The sequence below is a fragment of the Triticum aestivum genome, chromosome 3B (genome assembly GCF_018294505.1).
Source record: "Triticum aestivum cultivar Chinese Spring chromosome 3B, IWGSC CS RefSeq v2.1, whole genome shotgun sequence".
Taxonomy (NCBI): Eukaryota; Viridiplantae; Streptophyta; class Magnoliopsida; order Poales; family Poaceae; genus Triticum; species Triticum aestivum.
Window position 1 is genome coordinate 305,751,452 of NC_057801.1, and position 6,118 is coordinate 305,757,569.

Genomic DNA, 6,118 nt, shown 5'->3' on the forward strand with positions numbered 1-6,118 from the left:
GCAACTTCCTCTTCCATAACATAACCCTCGGGAACAACAGGTAATTCAGAATCATTAGGAGAACCTTCATCATCACTATCATCAATAATAGCATCTTCAATAATTTCGTTCTCTCTAGCCCTAGCAAGTTGTTCATCATGAAATTCACCTATTGGCAAAGTAGTATCACGCACAGAAGTAGTTTCATCATAAGTATCATGCATAGCAGAAGTGGCATCATCAATAACATGCGACATATCAGAGTTCATAGCAGTAGCAGGTTTAGGTGTCGCAAGCTTACTCAAAACAGAAGGAGAATGTAGTGCAGAGCTAGATGGAAGTTCCTTACCTCCCCTCGTATTTGAGGGAAAAATCGTAGTTCTATCGTCTTTCAAGTTCTTCATAGTGATCAACAGATATAAATCCCAAGTGACTCAGAGAATAGAGCTATGTTCCCCGACAGCGGCACCAGAAATTAGTCTTGATAACCCACAAGTGTAGGGGATCGCAACAGCTTCCGAGGGTAAAGTATTCAACCCAAATTTATTGATTCGACACAAGGGGAGCCAAAGAATATTCTTGAGTATTAGCAGTTGAGTTGTCAATTCAACCACACCTGGATAACTTAGTATCTGCAACAATGTATTTAGTAGCAAAGTAATATGATAATAAAGGTAATGGTAGCAAAAGTAATGTTTTTGGGTTTTGTAGTGATTGTAACACTAACAACGGAAAAGTAAATAAGCGAAGAACAATATGTGAAAATCTGGTAGGCAATGGATCAGTGATGGATAATTATGTCGGATGTGATTCCTCATGTAACAGCTATAACATAGGGTGACACAGAACTAGCTCCAGTTCATCAATGTAATGTAGGCATGTATTCCGTAAATAGCCATACGTGCTTATGGAAAAGAACTTGCATGACATCTTTTGTTCTACCCTCCCGTGGAAGCGGGGTCCTAGCGGAAACTAAGGGATATTAAGGCCTCCTTTTAATAGAGAATGGAACAAAGCATTAGCACATAGTGAATACATGAACTCCGCAAACTACGATCATCACCGAGAAGTATCCCGATTATTGTCACTTCGGGGTTGTCGAATCATAACACATAATAGGTGACTATAGACTTGCAAGATAGGATCAAGAACACACATATATTCATGAAAACATAATAGGTTCAGATCTGAAATCATCACACACTAGGGCCCTAGTGACAAGCATTAAGCATACCAAAGTCATAGCAACATGAATCTCAGAACATAGTGGATACTAGGGATCAAACCCTGACAAAACTAACTTGATTACATGGTAAATCTCATCCAACCCATCACCGTCCAGCAAGCCTACGATGGAATTACTCACGCACGGCGGTGAGCATCATGAAATTGGTGATGGAGGATGGTTGATGTTAACGACATCGACGAATCCCCCTCTGCGGAGCCCCGAACGGACTCCAGATCAGCCCTCCCGAGAGATATTAGGGCTTGGCGGCGGCTCTGTATCATAAAACACGATGAAACTTTCTCTTTGATTTTTTTCTCCGCGAGATGAAATATATGGAGTTGGAGTTGAGGTTGGCGGAGCGTCAGCGGGCCCACGAGACAGGGGGGCACGCCCAGGGGGAGGGCGCGCCCCCACCCTCGTGGACAGGGTGTGGGCCCCCTGGTCTTGATTCTTTCGCTAGTATTTTTTATATTTTCCAAAAAGTGCCTCCGTGGATTTTCAGGACACATAAAACAACATCATGGCAGTTCTGCTGAAAACAGCGTCAGTCCGGGTTAGTTTCATTCAAATCATGCAAGTTAGAGTCCAAAACAACGGCAAAAGTGTTTGGAAAAGTAGATACGTTGGAGACGTATCAGTTTCCCGTGTGACATTTCAGTAGGACTCCACAAAACAATCTTAAGAAAAATATGATTTGTGCAATTCACAAAAAGGTCGCAATAGCAACGAGTGTCTGTGTCAAAACCGGCGGATCTCGGGTAGGGGGTCCCGAACTGTACGTCTAAGGCTAATGGTAACAGGAGGCAGGGACACGATGTTTTACCCAGGTTCGGGCCCTCTCGATGGAGGTAATACCCTACTTCCTACTTGATTGATCTTGATGATATGAGTATTGCAAGAGTTGATCTACCACGAGATCGTAGAGGCTGAACCCTAGAAGCTAGCCTATGATTATGATTGTTGTTGTCCTACAGACTAAACCCTCCGATTATATAGACACTAGAGGGGGCTATGGTTTACATAGAGTCAGTTACGGAGAAGGAAATCTACACATCCGAATATCCATGCTTGCCTTCCATGCAAAGGAGAGTCCCATCCGGACACGGGACGAAGTCTTCAATCTTGTATCTTCAGAGTCCAACAGTCCGGCCAAAGTATATAGTCCGGCTGTCCGAGGACCCCTTAATCCAGGACTCCCTCAGTAGCCCCTGAACCAGGCTTCAATGACGATGAGTCCGGCGTGCAGATTGTCTTCGGCATTGCATGGCGGATTTCTTCTTTGAATACTCCATAGAAGATTTAGGACACAAGGATCATGTCCGGCTCTACAAAACCAATTCCACATACCACCGCAGAGAGTATAATATTCCACAAATCTAATCTGCTGACAACTTTTTGTAGCAAGACATCACACCACGGTCCGGTTATTATTCGAACTGTTTCTCACAACCAGCCACCACACATATCGCGAAGCGGTTTTATCAGCATGTCTTGTCGAAGCAGAGATTGTATTCCCTTATCACGGGGTCCTTATCAATATAGACGTCGGTAACCCAACCGTGCCATCAAATGTGGCATTTGGGGAATAAGCGGTTTTAGCGGGCAAGTGAGGAGGCACAGGATATTCGCTGCCTATATGAGGGGATGAGAGTCTTCCCCTTCACCCATGCCCTTTCTTATTCATCCATTCCTTTCCTCCCAAGCCCTAGTGCCCAAACGTTTCTCTTCTTCGCCCAAAAAGGCTTCCCGAAGATGTCTGGATCTGGAGCAGGAGGCAAGTGGATGGCGTCTACCGTCAGGGAGAAGGACATCAAAAAGCTTTGGGGGGCCGGGTATCTGGCCAAGAGAATTGGCCACCGTCTTCCGACGGCGGTACAGATAGTCCCCACCCCGGAACCCCATGATAGGGTGGTATTTCTCCATCATTTTGTCCGCGGGCTAGTGTTTCCCGTCCATCCATTTGTTCACGGCGTCATGTACTATTACGGGATTGTTTTCCATGATCTATCCCCAAATTCCTTTCTCAACATCTCGACATTCATAGTCATGTGCGAGTCCTTTCTCCGCGTTCCGCCGCACATCGGCTTATGGCTGAAGGTTTTTAATGGAAAGCCCAAGGTAGTGAGCAGCGAGCATGATGAATGCAGAGGCGCCATGGTGAGCAAGATGCCCAATGTCAGATGGCCGACAGGGACTTTCAGTGATTCTGTCAAGGAGTGGCAATAGCAATGGTTCTACATCACCGAGCCGCGTGGAAAGGAGTGGAACGCCATTGCGGAGTTCGCATCTGGTGCCCCCCATGCGACTTACATCATGGCACGAGAAGGGCCTGAGCTGGGCTTCGTCTGAAGAGCTATCAGAGCTCCAGAGCGCATCCAAGACACGGAAGACAAGAGCGTCAAGCTCGTCAATGTAGTCTAGGTGATGTTGGTTCGCTGGATTCTACCATGTCAACATCGAGCTTGCAATCTATGGGAGTTCGACCCGGCCAAGCACTAGACCCTGCTAGAACTCTTTGGCTCTACACATAAGGACATCCGGAAGGTGCTTTTCAAGTTCGGCAAACCGTGGTCGGACTCCACCGAGGACCGCGGATACCAACTGTCCCACCCCGCAAGTTCGGTAAGCAAATGAATGTTTGATAATTCATGCATTCTGTCCGTACATCCTTAGAGATACACTTAAAGTATTTCCCATCATTTTTCCTAGGGCTGGGCGAATAAGGTGGGGCAGATCTACTGTCCTGCCCCTCTACCAGAAGTACCGGCCGGCCCATTTTTGACGAAGATGCTGGTCCCGGCGCCATATAAAGTACCGAAGAAGAAGACCGAGAAGGAGGCCAAAAAGACCAGGGGCGGCCTCCATCGCCGTGGTACCACTGACCCAAAATCCGAAGACTCCAATGTCCATTCTTCCCCCGAAGAGGACGGGGAGGAGGAGGACGAATCCCCCGCAGGGGGAAAGAGGAAAAGAATGGCCTCCAGCTCCTTGGAGGCCGAATCGCCTAAGAGGGGAAAAACTCCTCTTCAAGAGGAGTCCCCGGCGCCACAGATTGCAGGCCAGAGTGGGATCCCAGGGTCGAGCCCCTGGTGAACTCGTAAGTATAAAATCCAAACACACTCATGCGTCCAGACTCATCATGGCATCACATTCTAATCTGAGCCGTGCCTTTCTTTTTCAGTCCGGTGAAGCCTCACGTCGATCAATCCTCGTCAGAAGATCTCCTGGGTTCGGAAGCTATGGCGAGTGGGACACCCCTAAAGGCCTCCTCCTCCAAACGTAGGAATGAAACCAAGGTTTCGTTCCCGAAGGACCCAGGCCACGGAGGAGCGGAGAAGGTCGCGAAGGCAGCACCATGAGGACATACTTCTGGGGCCGGTTTTACGGGAGAGAAAACTCCCGTGGGTGTTGATGGCGGGGGTCATCCTGACTTCAGACCCAGGCCGGATACGATTCTACAGACCCATAGGGTCCCCGAGTCCCATCCACCGGCCGCCTCTGGTCAACCAGGGTTGCCGGATACTTTATTGGCGGCACTGAAGGGTGCATCCATCATTGATGAACACCGTGTCCTCATGGGTGCGGTGATTGAGAAGATTAAGTCCGCTGAGAGTGGACCGAGCGAATCCTGTGTCAGCCTCATAAGATGCTTTGAGGTATGTTTTATGAGTTTCTGGGAGAATGTCATGGTATATATAGTAGCCCCTGATACACTATTCGGTGAAAGAGCGAACCGGACAGGGGATCAAATTCATGTTCGTAGGAGACTCACTTGATGATTTGTATCACTCTGTTTAACCAGCAGGCATCTGTAGCGACTGCGGCTTCTCAAGCTGCGGAAGTATCCGAACTGAGGCATAGTCTGAAGCGGGCCAAAGGAGAACTTGGCCAAGTGAAGAGACAGCTAGAGGATAATCAAGGTATGTATAAACCTTGTTTATGTAGCACAAAAGGATGAGTGTGCATGATAACCATCTTTTGATAATGTGCTCTAGGGGCGTCGGCCGAAATTGAGGCTTTGAAGAAGGTTGTGGCTGAAGCCGAGAAGAAAGCAGATGCTCCGTTAGAAGCACGAGGCCAGAGTTATTGAGGCTGAGCGAGAGCTTCAGGAGGCCGTGCAGAAATGTGAGACCCTAGAGCAGAGTTTAGGAGGGAAAGAATCAGAACTCTCCCAGGCTCGCCAAGCCGCAATTGATGCCCGGGGGGAATCCCAACGTACCCTGAAGGAAATCCAAGAGGCGAGGAAGATTATGGCTGGTAAGGCTTTTTCTGTAAAAAGAAAGTATAGGAGATGAGACAATCAGATTTGACAATCTTGAGTTTTGATGTATACAGGGGTATTTGCGGAGCTGCCGCGCAACATATCTGATGCCGCCTAATTCTACCGAGCCGAAGGGGGGAATACTGCGGATAAGCTCTTCTTGATGCAGTATCTGGTGCCGAATTATCCGGTGCCTTTCTCCGATCAGCTGAAGCAGCTGCTCGAGCTACACAAGGCGACCGAATTAGCCATGAAGGATTTAATTATCCGGCTGAGGCCTGCTGAGCTGATTCCATGCAGCTACTTCGGGCTCGTGAAGCGGCTTGTAGGTGCCTTCCCTCTACTTGAAGTCATCAAGCGGTCGGTCTGCATAGAGGGTGCGCGAATGGCCTTCGCCCATGCCAAGGTGCATTGGGGGAAGATGGATGCAGAAAAAGTGATGGCCGAGGGACCATCGGAGGGGAAGGAGCACCGCAAGCCCGAACTGTATTATGAAGGTGTCATTAAAGGACACCGTCTTGCAGCGGAGCAATGCACTAAGGACATTATATTTCCATGAATACGGCCATATTCGTCCTTTGTAATACTTGAACAAGAGCATTCTTATCATCTATTGCTTGTTGTTTGAAAGTTTTTCATCCTGTGCGGCC